General features: G+C 35.8%; 1 protein-coding gene across 10 annotated transcripts in view; it reads right to left on the reverse strand.

The window, feature by feature from the left end:
* The window catches only part of WDFY3 (WD repeat and FYVE domain containing 3), a 278,494-nt gene that overhangs the window by 221,552 nt on the left and 38,186 nt on the right, over window positions 1–18,756 (reverse strand). The window contains exon 1 of one of the 10 annotated variants that reach the window (XM_078445956.2): window positions 15,791–15,922. The exons of the other annotated variants lie outside the window; for them this stretch is intronic. The gene's annotated coding sequence lies outside the window, so the exon portion shown is untranslated. Of the gene's footprint in view, window positions 1–15,790; window positions 15,923–18,756 lie in introns of those variants that run through there. 10 annotated transcript variants of the gene reach the window in all.

The raw sequence follows: 18,756 nt of genomic DNA on the forward strand, positions 1-18,756 counted from the left end.
AAAAGATGACACAATTTTCCAGTATCTACTGCAAGATGATTCCAGTGTCAAAATACTGCACATAAGAAAAAAATGTGTATCTTAGAACTGATGAGACATTTCATTCTACAATGATACAAATTCATACATAAAAGGTAATAGGGCTGTGATGCATCTACTGGACAAGATTTTCCACTTTATCACAGGGTTCTAGAAGGGATAAGGAGTTTCTCTGTACCATTTTGCCAATACTTCAAAGAATCAAGAAGTATTAATAGAGAACAAAGGTCAAAGGTTTTGCTATCCCACATGTAAGGGACTAAGTAAGAAGGTCTACTGTAAACCCCACCATACAATACATGCCCTTCTTTCAAAACACTGGTAGCTGTACTTGAGCACATCTAGGTGACAGAATACTGAAATAACACATGTGGAATAAATGTCTTTCCTTTGATATTAGACATATGATCCCATATTTCAAAGTAACAGAATACCCCTAGAGTATTTTCCAAAGCAGAACACACATGAGGAGAGTCTGCTTGAGTCACTGCTTTTATTTGGAGGAAGGGAGAGAAAAAAGAGGGGTGGGGGAGAGAATGAATTAGAAGTAGACTTCAGAGATTCAAATTTAGCATTTTATCTTTGCCTTCAAAGCATTAGATTACCCAATTTTATATCTGACACTGAATATGTAATTGAGGATTATATAGTAATAATTACAAAGCTTTAATACATAAGAGTAGAAATAACTTCTATAATACTGTTTTTTAGTTCATTCTCCTACTCATGAGACTTCAAAAATATTTCGATACAAAACTTTATCTTAGTGTTTCATTACTTAAAAAATGACCTTCTTGGGTCTCGTGGGTGGCTCCGTTGAGCATCCAGCTCTTGATTTCAGTTCAGGTCACGATCTCATGACTGTGAGATCCAGCCCCACATCAGGTTCCACACTGGGTGTGAGGTCTGCTTGAGATTCTCTCTCTCCCTCTGTCCCTCCCCTGCTTGTGTGTGCATGTGCGTGCACGTGTGCTCTCTTTCTCTCTCTCTCTCAAAAAAAAAAAAAAAAAAAAAAAAAAGGACCTTATTTAAAGACAGAAGAGTTATGACAATCTGAGGAAATGAGGACAAAACTACTCCATGAACATTTAGCAAGTAACAGTTGTCACATATTTAAGAAACTATGCCACACACAAAATGTTATACATCTGTATCTCTCTATTTCTGTCTACCTAACATTATTTACAAATAGTGCATTAGGGGCGCATGGGTGGCTCAGTCGGTTAAAAGTGGCCAACTTCAGCTCAGGTCATGATCTCTCAGTTCACGAGTTCGAGCCCCATGTCAGGCTCCATGCTGACAGCTCAGAGCCTGGAGCCTGCTTCAGATTCTGTGACTCCCTCTCTCTGCTCCTCCCCTGCTCATGCTCTCTCGCTCTCAAAAATAAATAAACATTAAAAAAAATTTTAAAAAGATAGTGCGTTAAATATAGCACCTGTTTCAAACACCTCTCCTGTTGAGAAACACATATAAACAAATTAAAAGCAAGGAAAAGGAAAATAAAAGAATGTTGAGTATTTATACTATATACCACACACCATCCTAGGCACTTCAGATAAATTAATTCATTTAATCTTCAAAACAATTCTGCTGTTACTCTCTTTAGCAGATAAGGAAACTGAGGCCCAGAGAATTAAAATTCCAAAGTCACATAGCTGATACAGGTCGCTTATTCATTCAACAAGTGGCTGGAGATTTAAATTTCTCATTTAACTATACCACTGACAAAATAAAAATAAAACAAAACTTGTCTTTAGAACATAGTAGATAGAAATAAACCAAACTTTCTGTGCTGCAGTTGTTGTTGTTGTTGTTGTTTAAGAAGAAAACAATGTTGCCTAAAGGCTAAAGTAACTAGGACGTCACAAAGGACCTCATCTACTGCGAAACTTTAAATACCATCTACGTATCTCATCTCAAATCTCTGAGCTCCAGGACTATAGAGCTGCCTGCCATCTGACGGTCCACTGGCAGGTACAACAAAATCAACGCTGTCAAAAATAAACTCTTGATTTCCCTTCTCACTGACCTCCAATCTCATTTAAGAGTATTACTGTTCACTGGTCTGCTCAAAGCAAAAACCTGGGTATTGTCTTTACTTTCCTTCATGTTAGGTCCCACTGGTTCTACCTACGAACTAGATGTCAAATCCATCCTCTTCTCTCCTACCACTCTAGATCAAGCTGCCACCATGGCTCACCTGGACTGCTATAATGCCTTCTTACTCTTCTCCCACTTTCTCGCTCACCTATTTTCTCTTTTGCAGCCAAAGAGCCTTTTTGTTTTGGTGAACACAAACTGTAATACAGAACTGCAGAACCCTTTAATGGTTTTCAATGTGTTGAATAAAATCCATACTCCTTATAATAGTCTCTTAAACTCTTTCATATCATCTCTTTCTACCTCTCAAACTCCATTCCACTCTCCCCCTGGACATCTCCAGGCATTCTTTCAACTCCTCATTCACCAACTGTTCACACTGCAGGGCGTTCCCTCTTCCTGTAAGCTCCTGGCAGGAATAATTCCTCTACTTCTCAGCTTCAAGGTCACCTCTCCTGACAAGCCTTTTCTGACAATGTAGAAGTAACTCTGTCTGTCTTCCCATAATTCTATCACTTCACCTTTTTCATTTCTTCCAAAGATAGCACTGGTTGCTGTTGGTAAATATCTATTTATCTGTTTATTACCTGCTCTCTACCAGTTCATGAACTCTAAGTGGACAAGAATGTATGTCTGTTCTCCTCACTGATATATACCCAGCACCTAGTAAAATGCCTGGCACACATTAGCAACTGTAATTTTTCTTGAAAAAGCAAGTTACGTGTATTAGGCTAAAAAGACTTTAATTTTTGTACAATTAATTTGTGTTTTAAGCTACAAGTTTAAAAAGCTATCCTTTTCTCACTGAAAAGCATATAAATACAGTTTACATATAGGAGGAGTTTGATTTTTTGAAGACCTGTAATAAGTCTTAAGGCAGTGGATTCTGTGTCACATTCATTTTACAGGCAATATAGAACTTAAGGGGAAATTTTCTTATTTCCAAAATCTAAGTGAAAGAGCAATAACAAAATTATGAATATTTAGATTAGCTCACCTAACTGTGCAATCTAGTCACTTTATCAAAAACAAGTAAAATATTTTAATAAATGCATACTTTAAATATGTATTTCCACTTATTATTTTTTAAGAGAGGTTCTTTTTTTTTTAATGTTTATTTATCTTTGAGAGAGAGAGAGAGAGAGACAGAGAGAGAGCATGAGCAGGGAAGGGGCAGAGAGAGAGAAGGAGAGGGAGAGTCCCAAGCAGGCTCCATACTGTCACAGCAAAGAGGCTGATGCAGGGCTCAATCCCACGAACCTCGAGATTATGATGTAAACTGAAATCAGGAATCGGATGCTTAATCTAACCGACTGAGCCACCGAGGAGCCCCAAAAATGTATTTCCATTTAAACAGATGTATTTCATAAAGAGGGAGAATGACCTATTTGGGTTGGGTCCAAGAGAGAATCATCAATTATTGTTTGTTTCTGTAGTAGTTACAAAATATATCCACAAATTCTTTGATACTCCTCCCTTCAAAGGTAGAATTTCCTTTTAATTGTGAGTTAAATTTAGTGATGTGTTTCTAAGGAACAGAATGTAGTGGCAGTGACTGTGTATGACCATATCATAAAAGGCACTGTGGCTTCCTCCTTGCTCTCTCTCAAATCACTTGCTCTAAAGGAAGTTGACTTCCACATCATGAGAATACTCAAGTAGCCCTATTGAGGGGTCTATGTCAACAGAATTGGTTCATGCTAAGAGCCAGCAAGAAATAGGCCTTCTGACAACCGCCATGTGAGTGAGCCATTCTGGAAGTATCCCCCCTCCGACGCCCAAGCAAACCTTCAGATAGCCCCAGCCAACATCTTGATGAGTAACACCTCTGAGAGATTTTTAGCCAGACTCACCCAGCTAAACCATTCCTGAGTGGAATGCCTGAGTGCCTGACCCATAGAAACTGGGAGGTAATAAATGCTTTGATTTTAAGCTATTAAGTTTTCTTTTTTCTTTTCTTTTATTTTTAAAGAGAGAGAAAGCATAAATGAGCAAGGGGCAGAGAGAAAGGGAGAGAGAATCCCATGAGGAGCAGAGAGAGAGAGAGAGGGTGAACACAAACCCGCAGTGGGGCTCGAACTCTTGAACCTGTGAGACCATGACCTGAGCCAAAGTCAGATGCTTAACTGACTGAGCCACCCAGGCACCCCTTGTTAAGCTATTAAGTTTTAGGGTAATTTGTATCACAGCAATAGGTTACTAGTTCATTCATTCATTCATTCATTCATTCAATAAACATCAATCTGTGCCTATTATGTCCCAGTCACCATGAGCCCTAGATAAAAGAGGAAAAATACGACACTATGACTAAATAGAGTGGACAGAAATTAAGTAGTCGGGCAATATAGTAAAAGTGCTCTAAAAAAGGTAAACCCAAGACCCGACAAGAATACCTAGCACACAGTATCAAATTTCAAGAGGGAGAGAAAAATGAGAAGTTCGTGCAAGAACAAAAAGTGGATGTGGTGTGTGTGTGTATATATATATATGTATGTATATATATATGTATACATACGTATGTATATATGTACATAAGTATATACGTATGTATATATACATATGTACGTATATGTATATATACATATGTATGTATGTATATGTATATATAGTAATACATATGTATATATGTGCATATATAGTATATATATGTATATATGTATACATATGCATATGTATATATATGCATATATGTGTGTGTGTATATATATACACACACAAATATATATACGTGTATATACTATATATATGTATACACACACACACACACACACACACACACACACACCACGTGAGGGGTGAGGAAAGCCTAAGAGATGAGGTATGAAGGGACTGGAGGTATAAGCACCAGCTGGGTAAAAAAAAAAAAAAACATGTTCTATGACACACTCTCAGCTTTACCTAAAGACAATAGGGAGACACTGAGAATTTCAAAAAGCAGAGTAAGAAAATCAAATTTGCATTCTACAAAGCGGACTCTTGCACTACAGTAAAGCTCAAGTGGAGCTTTGTCTAACACACAGTTAAGAGGAAATCGTAGCCATTCAGTTTAGGTTGGATGATGGCCCGGTATGTTAACAGCCAAAAGAACAAAAAATAGGAGGTGAAATCAATAAATACTAAGAAGGTTTAAAAACAGAATTTTGTGATTCTATTTGAAATTAAATGTCATCAATACCTCAAAACTGGAAAAAAGGAAAATCACAGTAATATAAAAATATTTAGAATAAAAGAAAATCTTAATTGGTATATATCACATAGCTTCTAAATTTAAAAAATCACCAGCACATTCTGAAATGGAAAGTGAACTGTAAAATTGCCATTGTCCTTAAAAAAAAAAATGGAGCTAGAAAGTCAATATGATGAAGGTGTAAGTGACTTTGCATCATTCTAATTCACCTAATCTAAAACCATAATAGTCATTTACAACTGATAAGCCCAACTCTGTATATTTCTAACATTTTTGTTTTACCGCTGGTATCAAATACAGTTTTCCCCCCCCTTTTAACATAAAAGGGCTAGGAAAATATTGTATTATCCCTCCTTGAGTATATGAGTCAGGTATGTCAGAATATAACTCACTGTTCTTATTTGGCTCAAAAATTTGATTTTGTTTTTCTAAGGCTAGACTCAAACTCTTCAAGACTTCAGAGTCCATAAATTTTCAGTACAAGAACTGGCTCTAAGCTACAATGTAAGTTCCTTTAGGTAACAGACCATGTTTTAAAACATCTGTTTACCCCTAGCACTGATCTACTCTATCTAGTCACAGTAGAAATTTTAAAATAGCAGAAATTCATTTATAGCAAACTGTAAAAAAAGGTTAATTAACTTGTATTTTCTTAGAGAGGTCTACCTTTAATTTATAATCCAGTATTCTTGTTACAAAATAGATTTACTTCATAAATCCCAAATGATTTAAGGACTACGGTTAAAATATAGAGGGGGAGAGTATAAACCTGCTCTGAAAAAAGTGTAAAAACAAAAAACTTGTATATCAACAGAGAAAGAAATAACTTCTGATGTTCTAATTTTCTAATTTTTGTTGCAGTCTGAAAGAAGACAAAATTAAGTTAGAAATTTATAACATAAAACAAGCCTAATAAACATTGTTATTCAGATCTGGCTTAATACTTAAGAGTCTGCCATTACTAGCTCCTTATTGAAAATGTTCCTCACAAAATACAAATTATTTTCTTTTATAAAATTCCTGAAGAGTTTCACCACCTCCACCACCACCACCACCACCCCCGATCCTCCTCCTCCTAAGTAGATTACTTCTGGAACTAAAATAAAATGACATTTAACATGAAATTAAAAGATCACTTGCTACATTATATAAATAATTGGTCTTTCCAATTCTTTTTAATCTCTGTGAGCAAGTGCAAGCATCATTCGTTTTCTGTCTTTATGCTTTTCCCTCTAATTTCCAAAGAAAATGCAGCATCAATAACTCCAAATTTGCTTGCTTTAGTATTAATTTTCCTGGCACACTAACTCCAACAGGATTCATTATAAAGTTGATATCTGCAGTTCTTGTTAAAGTACTGTCAACTAAATGAAACTACTAAAGGCAAAATTTAAAGATACATACAAGAAAAAATCTTAAAGGTACACATTAAGAATGATAAACTAGTCAATCAAAAAGAAAACCTTTAATACAGTGATAAAAAAACAATGTCTGGCATTAAGGATGGACATAGAGTGCAATGGAATAGACAGCCCAGAAATAAACTCTCACATACATGCTCAGCTGATTTTCAACAAAGGGGCCAAGACCATTCAATGAGGAAAGGACTTCTTAGAAAAACAAAAAAATGGTGCTGGGAGAACTGGATATCCATATGCAAAAAAAATGAAGTTGGACCCTTACCTTAAAGCACACACAAAAATAAACCTAAAATGGATCACAGATCTAATTTAAAAGCTAAAAGTATAAAACTTTTACATAAAAACATAAGAGCAACTCTTCATGACCTTGGATTTGGCAATGGTTTCTTAAATATAACACCAAACCACATAGCATAAAAAGAAATAAACCAATTAGAGTTCATCAAAATTAAAAACTTTTTTGGATCAAGGGGTACTATGGAGAGTGAAAAGACAACCCATGGAAAGGAGTAATATTTGCAAATCATATCTCTGAGTAGGGTTTAATGCCCAGGATACATAAAGAAAAGGCTCCCACAACTCAGCATCAAAAAGATAACCCAATTAAAAAATGCACAAAAAACCTGAACAAACATTTCCCTAAAATAAACACATGAGAAGGTACTCAATATCATTAATCATCAAGAAAATGCACATCAAAACCACAGTAAGATACTACTTCACATCCACTAGGATGGCAATGAACAAATAAATGGAAAAAAACAATTGTTGGCAGGGATGCGGAGAAACTGGAATCCTTGCACTTGGCTAGCAAGAATGTAAAATGGCGCAGCCACTAGGGAAAACAGTGCGGCAGCTCCTCAAAGTTTATTAGAGTTACCATATGACCCAGCAATTCCACCCCGAGGTATATACCCAAAAGGATTAAAAATGGGGACTGGGGCGCCTGGGTGGCGCAGTCGGTTAAGCGTCCGACTTCAGCCAGGTCACGATCTCATGGTCCGTGAGTTCGAGCCCCGCGTCAGGCTCTGGGCTGATGGCTCAGAGCCTGGAGCCTGTTTCCGATTCTGTGTCTCCCTCTCTCTCTGTCCCTCCCCCGTTCATGCTCTGTCTCTCTCTGTCCCAAAAAATAAAATAAACGTTGAAAAAAAAAAAAAAAAATGGGGACTTAAACAGATATCTGTAAGTCAATGTTCATAGCAGTTTTCACAATAGTAAAAGGTAGAAATAATAAACAGATTATTCTTTTACCAACATACAATGGAATATAATTCAGCCATAAAAAAGAACAAAATTCTGATAGAGGCTATAAAACGGAATGAACCTTGAAAACATCTTAAATAAGTCAGACATAAAAGGAAGGACAAATACGATTACACTCATGTGAAATTATCTAGAATATTGACATTCATAGAGACAGTAAGTAAAACAGAAGTCACCAGGGGCCAGGAGAAAGGAGAATGGGGAAGTGTTGCTTAACGGGTACAGAATTTCTTCCTGGGATGATGAAACAGTTTCACAAATAGATGGTGATGATGGTATATGATGTTTGCAATGTACATAATGCCACTGAATTATACACTTATTAAATATGGTTAAATATTTAATATGGTTAAAATGGTAAATTTTAGGTTACATATATTTTACCACAAGTCTTAAAAAATAAAAGAGGAAAGATCTTAATTGCACACACAAACCTGTACGCACAAAACACAATGTGTCTGTCTTCTGCTTTTATCAAGTGGCACAAAACCAATCGCTTAACATGCTGTTTTCTACTCAGAAATGCTACTATTTTCCAAAAACTAATAAAGAACTTCTGTTTCATAATAAACTTAATCCTAAATTATATTTGATGTTCCTCATCCACTAAAGTAGAGCCTTATCATATATTTAGAGGCAACATGTTAACCATAAAATAATCATGTTTTATCACCATGCAGGATAGCTGTAAGAAAAACAACTTTAAAAAAAAATGTTATTTATTTATTTTGAGAGAGGGAGCGCACACATGTACACGAGAGCAGGGAGGGGCAGAGAGAGAGAATCCCAAGCAGGCTCCATGCTGTTAGCACAGAGCCCTATGCAGAGCTCAAGCCCACGAAGCGTGAGATCTTGACCTGAGCAGAAATCAAGAGTTTGGACGCTTTACCGACTGAGCCACCCAGGTGCCCCTAGGAAACCAACTTTTTTGTGGATAGGCTCTACTTTTTAGAAGAGAGATGAACAACATCACAAACTAAACCAAAACATGACAACACAAAAATGACAAGAAATGTAAAATACAAGCAAAAGGTAAAGTTTAGTTCATCAAAACAAGTTCATAAGAAATGGCCACAGGAAAACCAGTGAATACAGGCCAGTGCAGCAACATTCCCCTGTGACTATGCCAGTCTTCTTTATCCACTTCTTGCCAGCAAGTATTCTGTCTTGCCATGATCACTACCACTGCTATTCTCAGTGAAAAAAAAGAAACCAAATGTGGACTTTACTTATACAAAAGATTAATAATCATTAAGAATTCACTGGTTTTCCTTCCTACTTCTGTGAAAATATTTTCTAAAGAATACTGATATTCTCAGCATATGGTTACTGGTAAGTGGCTGGTCAGCTTCTACTTAAAGAGGAAGGAAAGCCATTTGAAAATTCTAATGTTGCAGTTCAACTGGGTTTTGATGCATTGAGAATGTTGTTCTAAAGGGAATACAGACCCATAAAATGAAAAGAAGAAATCCCAGAGCCCTTGTGATGTCTAGTCATTCTTTCAAACTAATCATAGACTCTGATAAACTGAAAATTAACATACCGAATTAATAAAACAATTTCCATGGAGGCTATCAAGTGAAAGCAATATAATTCCAGTTTAAAATAATTGTAGTACAAGGAAAATTCCATTAAGCAAATTAGAATCTTTGAGTGTTTTCCGTGTTATGTTTAGATGCTGGCTAGCAAACATCTGTAAGTTGTCCTAGGCTCACTGATAAAAGGTACTTGCAGCTCCTCCTTTAATAGCTATCTATATGTACACAGTAAACAGCGTTTATTTCGATCCAAACTAAGAGATATAATTTTTAATGCGTTCATCGACCAGACTTCTTTTGAGTTATTTTCACTGATGCATGCCACAGTAGTCTCTAACCTATTATGTTTCTCACCTTTTTCCTATGTACTTCAGATATGTGGACATGGTGAAGTTACAGAAGCCTAAAAGAGGTCAGGTCTGGTGCCAAGACCATTGGAAAGAGGCCAGAGAGCCCGGGAGGCCAGTTGGCCAAAGCCTGTTAGGCTAGGTCAATCTTCCCTCCTTACAAAGATAATTAGCAATAAACGAAAACCCTGAAATCTAGATCATTTGGCATAGACGTTTTAATTGATACTGAAGCTAGATGATAGGTATGTGTTAGTTTTATAGATGGGTGAAATTTTTGCAATAAAAAGTTAAAATAATTAAATTGGCATATTCTACATATGAAATAGATTACTATGGTTCAGGCTTTAAGATGTAAAATTGTGGGTGATACAGCACAGAGAATTATCCCTATTTTTCTGGCATAGACAACCACCTCATTTCTTCACTGTTACATACAGCAAATTTATGTTCAAATTCATTATGTTTTCTAACTATAACTCAAAATGCCAGCCTACAGAAGTCATTAATAAATTTGACTACATAACAAATTTTTTTTTAAAATTTTTGAATGGCAAAAAACACCATAAGCAAAGTCAAAAGGCAAATGAGAACACTGGGAGAAAATATCTGCAAACATATGTAGCAAATAAAGAGCTAATGCTCCTAATATACAAGGACTTTAATAACTTTCGGAAAAAAAGACCAAAAATCCTAAAGAAAAATGGAAAAAAAGACATGTATAGATATTTATGTATGCCTATATATATATGAGTCATATATCTGAAAGATATAAACTTAACACGTAAGAAATATGCACCTTAAAACCTCATTAAAATACTATTTCTTCACTCTTCAGATTGACAAAAGTTAAAAGCTTTGACAATACGTTCTCTTTGTAAGGCCGTGGAAAAACAGGTGCTCTCATATACTACTGGGGGGAACGCAAACCAGTACAGGTGCAGTGGAAGGGGATTCGCTAACGTGTAGCAAAACTGAATGTCCATTTACCTGCTGAGCCAGGTACCTGAGGTCCACCTCCAACAGTAAAAAAGACATGCACGAGGTTGTTCATTGCAGTACTCTAAAACTGCAAAATTACTGGATAACCACAGAAGACAGGACAAATAAACTTGCATACATACACACAGAAGAATGATGAGGATCTCTGTGAACTGATACAGGGTACATTTTTCAGTGAAAACAGCTAAGTGCCAAAGTATTTATACAGACACCATGCATGCTTGTGTTAGAAAAAAAGGAAATAAGAAAAAATACATGTCTGCTTATTGTTGCAAAAGAAATATTAGAAGGATAAACAAGAAACCAATGAAGTTAGTTATCTATAAGGGTGGGGTGTTGTTTTGGGTTGTTTTTATGGTGGTATAGGTGAAACAATTCTGAAATCATTTTAGATGATACTCATTTAGGGTAAATGAATAAAAATGCTGATATTGTTAAGTGCCAGTGTTCTCACTATACAGAAAGGGAAAACAGAGAAATCTGTGAACTAATACTTCTAAAATATATATCCATGTTCAAACATATATCCATGTTATGTGAGCACATGCATGCAAATGTGTATACACATATATATGTTTGTACATATAAAGATACATATATTTTCTAGCTTGGTCCCCTAATAAAGGGCCCAGAAGCAAAGATATCCAGCAGCAACATACATACTAAGTGTCCAGATCTTGGCTCCTATTATAATTTCCCAACCCCCAATCCTAGGAGAAATGACTCATTCTAGGGACAGAGAAGATACAAGAAGAGTCTTATTAATGATGAAAATAATGAAGTACTTGAAAAGTAAAAAATAAAAAATGTAAAAGGATACAGGAGCCAGCACGGAGAAAGAGGATCTTACTAGTGAGATTTGGGACAATTTGAGAACCAAAATATTTAAGAACGGTAATGAATTATTAATCATTGAGAAACAAACAGGAATCCAGAAGTTCAGTAATTAAAACAATATAGACAGATTTTATTTTTTTTTAAGTTTTTTTTAATGTTTATTTATTTTTGAGACAGAGAGAGACACAGCATGAATGGGGGAGGGGCAGAGAGAGAGGGAGGGAGACACAGAATCGGAAGCAGGCTCCAGGCTCTGAGCCATCAGCCCAGAGCCTGACGCGGGGCTCGAACTCACCAACGGTGAGATCGCGACCTGAGCTGAAGTCGGACGCTCAACCGATTGGGCCACCCAGGCGCCCCCATATAGACAGATTTTAAAAAGGGTTCTTACTTGAATAGAATGTTGAGTAATCACTGGTAAAAGTAGAGGAAGTACTGGAGTTGGAAAAAAATCATGTAACAACCACACCAGTAACAATTGGTTGAAGCAAGTTATCAGTAGACCCTATGCAAAGGGGATGAAATTTGGATGAAGAGTAGGGTATTGTAATTGTCTTAAAGTATCTCCTCACAGATTCCTTATTAATTGTAAGAGAGTATAGTAACTATATAGTGAAGGAATCAGACAATGAAACAAACAGGTAGTCAAAATGTGTACCAAAATGAGGAACAGATGGGCTCTGTATACCTCCAGATATGATGTGCTAAGAAAGACACAACCCTTATGTAGTATTTCATCCAGGAATGCATAACTTGAATCTTATCAAGAGGAAACATCAGATAAACTGAAGCTAAGGCACACTGTTAAAAAGAAAAAAGTTGGGGGGGCGGGGGGAAGGGGATAACTATGTTCTCTGAAAATGACAATGTAATAAAGGACAAAGAAAAGTTGAAGACCTGTTACAGATTAAGAGATACTGAAGATATGACATCTATGCAATATGGGATCACAGACTAAATTCCGTATTGGAGGGGAAGAAGTCTGCTTATTATAAAACACATTTGATCAATTGACAAAATGGGAAAATGGCAGATTAGATTAAAGTAATACAGCAATGCTAAATCAACTAAAGTTTTTTAAGACTGCTCTATATAATTATCCTTATCCTTGGGAAACCCACACTAAGGTATTTAGGACTAAAGGGCTATGATATGTTCAGTGTAACTTTCAAAATGATTCAATGAGAAGAATACATACATGCATGTATATTTATACATATATACACAGAAACATTTATTCACAAAGTGAGTAATAAAGCATTTGGGACAAAAGGTTAACAGGTAAATCTGAACAGAGGGCACATGGATGGTCTTCATATTATTTTTTTGGTCTTTTTATTATTTTTGCAACTTTTCTGCAAGTTTGAAATTCTTAAAATTATGTTCAAAAATCTAACACATTATTTTTCTCCCTAAATTTTATTTTTTCTTCTATAATTTCTACACAGCTAAGCAGGAACAGTTAACTAGTCATCCAGGTAGAAACTTGGCAGTTAACCTAGACTACCTGATGGTTTCAGTTCATTTCCTTCCTTTCCTTCAACTCCCACACTCAAAGGGAGCATATCATAAAAGAGTATCTTTTATATTTGTCGTTTTTTCTCTAATAGTGAATAGGGTTAGGAAATAATTTAGCATCTCCCATTAGATTTACTGCTACAACCTACTAGCGATCCCCCTTCCATCAGTCCTCACTCTAAACCACTCTCCACACTGCTACAGAGTGCCCAAGCCCAAATCAAATCTGATCATGTCACACTGTATTTCTCACTTGGTCCTGAACATAGGTAGGAAAGCACTTACTAGATCAACTTAAGAATCCCAACACTGATAAAATGTATTACTTTGGATCTTAAGAAGCAAATAAGCAAAAATTACTGCCTAGAGGCTTAAAAGCTAGTATAACAAAATTGTAAACTTAGTCATGAAAAAACTGCAGGGTCTTGTTGGACCCAGTCATAAACTAACTGCTATGAAGCAGTATCTTAGACAAGTAACACGGGATAAGACCTCTGGAAACAGTAGAGGTCATTAAAAGCAATGAATGAAAGAAAAAGGTAGGAAACAGAAGGAAGGGTAGGGTAGACTAATTAAAGGTAGGGGAAGGATAAGTAGTGAAGGTAAGGGAAAGAAAAGGGAGAAAAAAGACTATTCTCTAGGTTTTCATAGTAAAACAGATTTCTCTCATATTAAAATATCAATATTTTGAGAATTAACTAGCCCTCTCTCAATTTTTCCTAATTGAAAAGCAAATTGAACATAATCAAAGTTACTTATGTCTTTGTGAACATCTGACATTTTATCAGAAGTTACTTGAAAGCAATATTATTCATCATCAAAGTATATTCTATGAGTACTAAAAATATTTATAAACAAACACAGAACCATGTTTTTACCACTTTCATTTTGTAGATTCTTTAATTTTTCAGTTCAAGGCATCAACATGTAACTACATATAAAACTGTATATTTTATACATATATATTGTATACAAAAGTTATAAAACTGAAGCTTTCTCACTTATGGTATCTATACAATTATTCTAATACATATAGATACAGGCAAGGCATAAAATCATGACTCCAAATTTTCCCTTAGAAATTTGCAAGAAGCAGTACAATATATTAATATACCCCTTTACTTCCATAGAAAACCTCGTAACATACAAAAGGTCTAATGCACACAACCTCATTTGTTTTTCTAATAGCAGCCAAGTTGACCTGGGCTCACTATGCCTCTCTACAGTCAGTGCAGAAAATTCAAAGACTTTTTCATTCATTCAACTACTCAGCCAAAACACAACAAGCATCTATCCCTCTAGGTACTGGGTACTATGATTCCACAACCCTCTCCTCTCTTTACCAAGTAAATTGCCTGCTACTATCCCTTGGTGTCATATGAATTCCCTTTATTCCCTTTAACCTCTTTCTTTTCTTGTTCTTTTCCCAACTTCTGCTCCATTAACCTGAAAGAAACCTTCCTTATTCTCATTTGCTAACCTCAACCCAGTAATAACTACTTCCAGTCACTATTCAATTCCCCTATAAATTTTATCATATGTATCTCATGTGGCTTCCTGCTCTATGACAGGAATTATTTTCCAGTTTCACTAGACAGGCACCAGAAAGGAGTAAATGCAGAATGTGGATTGCTACAAAAATATTATTCTGGACTCTCTTAAAAAGGTCACTATCATTAAAAAAAAGAAGAAGAAGAAGAAGAGAAAGGAGAAACTAATTTGGATTTTTAAAGAGTAGAGAGATATAAGCAAGTGTAATATGTGGACCTTAACTACATTGTTGTTTGAAAAGATCTGTAAAAGAAATCTTGGGGATAACTGGAGAATTTGGATAGGGACTGGATTTAACATGACAGTACTGAATTATTGTTATTTTGTTAACCCATGAGAAAAATATAATGGTCACACAGAGGAATGTCCTTATTTCTAGGAGGCACACGCTGAAGTATTTACAGGTGAAGTATTATGATGGCTGAAATTACTTTCAAATGGTTCAGCAATGCCACCTCTCCACCCTGAAATGTATATAAACACAATGACAATGTATGTGGCAAAACACTGGCAATTATTGAGTCAAGGTTGAAAGTATTTGGATGTACACTATAGTTTCTATCAAACTTTTCTGTAGGTTTAAAATTTTCAAAATGCAAACTCTGGTCTAAAAGGAGAGGGATAAAACCACTGAGAAATCTCCACCTGTTTCTAGATTTCTTGTTTTTTTCGAAAGAGCAGAAATAAGAAATTTCCCATTGGTCTACAAAATGCTAACTGATAAATCTTAAAATGGGTTACCACTCTAGCCAGGTTGTAAAGATACACAAAATTACAACCTTTTCTTTTTCCTATATAAACAAATGTATTCTACATCACCAGTACTTTAAACTTATGTTACCAAAGATGAAAATCTGTGGTGGTGCTGCACAACTCTTTCCTTAAACTATGTAGTTTACAGTCTCCATCAGAACATCTTATATTGAGGTAAACAAAAGTTCATGAAACAAAGTATATTTTCATAATCTGTGAATTATTTGTATGTACCTTACACAATCTCATAGATATTCTTTTCCTTTCTGCTAATTCTGTGATAGATAGTTTTTTATTCTTGAAAGATCCTACCACTCTCAGAGGCCCAGCTCTTTGGCAAAACATGCAGAAAGGAGTGTAATGAACCTTTAAAAAAAAAAAAAAAAAAAAAAAAAAAAAAAAAAAAAAAAGGCTGACAGCACCACATTTTTCGCTGGAAGACACATCACAGAGGGCACTGTTTAAATACTTTTAGGACCTGGGGCACCTGGCTGGCTCAGTTGGAAAAATGTGTGACTCTTTGTCTCAGGGTTGTGAGTTCGAGTCCCACACTGGGTGTAGAGATCACTTAAATAAGTAAAACTTTAAAAAATATTTTTAGGACATATGATTCTTCAAACTACAGTTATCATATGACTAAAATATTCATTCACTGAATTCAGAGACCATTTTCCACCATTAAATTAGACCAGGGGCACCTGGGTGGCTCAGTCAGTTAAGCGTCCATCTCTTGATTTTGGCTCAGGTCATGGTCTCACAGTTGTTAGATTGAGCCCCGTGTTGGGTTCTGTGCTGAATATGAAGCCTGCTTGAGATTTATTCTTTCTCCCTCTTTCTCTCCCCCTGCTGCCTCTCTCTTGCTTGTGCTCTCTCAAAATAACAAAACAAAATTAAAAAACCTTAGACTTCAACTACACTCCCATTCCAGATTTACAAACTAGGAGCTATGGAAAATAAGACTGCCACAAAATCTCAATACCCATAAAGATAAGAAAAAGCAAAGAGCTTATTCAAATCAATAAACTTAAAACAATAAAACTTAAAATCTCAAAAATTTTCTCATGGAGTTTCTTTCCTAGCAAGTTAGAATTTAGAATGTGATAACCAAGATAATTAGCTATTGGGGGCCAAGAGCTAGCCAAACTTAACACCCACAACTGACCACTATACACTAATTAAGAAAGCAAAGGAAACCATTTGGCAGAGAGACACAAAACAAGAATATAAGCAACTCCAGAAAAAGAAATGGAGACAAGTGACAAAAGCACTCAGTTCTTCAGTTCTGTACTTCTTGTGCTTGAACTGTACAGTATTTGGTATCAGGGTAATTATTCTCAAAATTATTTTCTAAAACAAAGCAAAACAAAACAAAGTTATAGACATCTATGTGGGTACAGAACTTCCAAAGGAAACAAAATAGCAAACTAAATATCAAAAATATAATGGGGATATAGCAAAGCCTGGGATTCAATTACTCACAAATCAATAGATTCTTCCTGAAAATAGAATACTAACCTTACACAGGGTCACCTGAGAAGACAGAATAAATCATTCTGCTCCAAACATTTTTTATTAGTATACGTTTTCTTACTTTCTTAACAGTATAATTAAATACCTGAAACTCACGTTTAATATAATGAATATTCACAGGCTACTGTCTTCAAACATAAATTCAGATATAAGAAGAATGATTCACATTCTTTTACAGAAAAGAAATAAGTGATGTCATTCCTCATGTATAAGAGAAGCAGGACAGCAGAGCAGGTGAATGCCTGACCCTGGAGACAGATTCCTAGGTTTGAATCATGGCTCTGCCATTACCTCATCCTGTGACTGTGGGCAAGTACTTCTAGTGCCTGTTTCTAACAGCATAAAAATTAGTAAAATAATAGAATTAATCTCACAAGATTGTGGTGAAGAATAAATGATGTAATACATGAAAAACCTAGGAAACAGTAAATGTACACTGCTATTAATATTATTATCTATTATCATTAACTATTATTCAAGGGAAGGGGTGGATTTCATTTACCTATGATATTACATATATATTTTTTTAACGTTTATTCATTTTTTTGATAGAGACAGAGTGTGAGTGGGGGAGGGGCAGAGAGCAAGGGAGACACAGAACCCGAAGCAAGCTCCAGGCTCTGAACTGACAGCACAGAGCCTGACACGGGGCTCGAACTCACGGACGGTGAGATCATGACCTGAGCCAAAGTCAGCCGCTTTAACCGACTGAGCCACCCAGGTGTCCCTACCTATGATATTATAAAAGTGAATTCCTTGAACAAGAATTCTTTAGCAGGCATAGGAAATGAAAAACATAAAACTGATCAAAAAACCAGGGGAGACAGGGTGCCTGGGTGGTTCAATCAGTTAAGCATCTGACTCTTGATTTCAGCTCAGGTCATAATCTTACAGTCGTGAGACCGAGCCCCTGGGCTCAGCGCTAAGCCCGATGGGCTCAATGCTAGGTTTGGAGACGGCTTGAGATTCTCTCTCCCTCTCCCTCTGTCCTTCCCCCGCTTGTGTTTGTGCACACTCTTTCTCAAAATGAATAAATAAATAATATATAGATATATTATAGATATATAATATGTATTTTAAAAATAAACAGGGGAGATAAATTTAAGCCCACATAAAAAACTTAATTCTATCACATGGCCTCTGCACCAGTAAACTAAGAACTGTTCTTTAATGGGGGACAGCTTGCCTTTTCCTAAGATTTTGTAAAAGCTTTCCTTCAACAACCTCTGACCCTAAAAGGAAGCCCTTATTCCTGAATACCCACTTAGATACAGCAAAGCATCAGGCTAATCTACTGATGTTGGAAGAAGGTAAAAATATTTGAAAAGATTTTTTTTGACATTAAAAGATTTTAAAAAATAAACCAAATCTTAGCCTCTGATCCCAAAAAGTTTGCGTTTTGAACCATGACTGGTTCTGAGATAACTTCAAAAATTCATCCCTATGGGGCTTTTTGAAACATCTTTTTTTTTTTTTTTGGACGAGGCAATTACATAGTTAAGAAAGAGCTAGAGATACCATAAGGAGGAAAACAACTCTTGCGTCATGAACACATGACAATGTGATTTGCTTCCTACAAAACATGCAGTAAGACCAAATATAAAAGATCCAAACTGAAAGGTCAAAAATTATGGGGACAGATACTAAGAAGGGAAGGAGGAAAAATGGAA

This window comes from Panthera onca, chromosome B1 (assembly GCF_046562875.1).
Source record: "Panthera onca isolate mPanOnc1 chromosome B1, mPanOnc1 haplotype 2, whole genome shotgun sequence".
In the NCBI taxonomy this organism is placed as follows: domain Eukaryota; kingdom Metazoa; phylum Chordata; class Mammalia; order Carnivora; family Felidae; genus Panthera; species Panthera onca.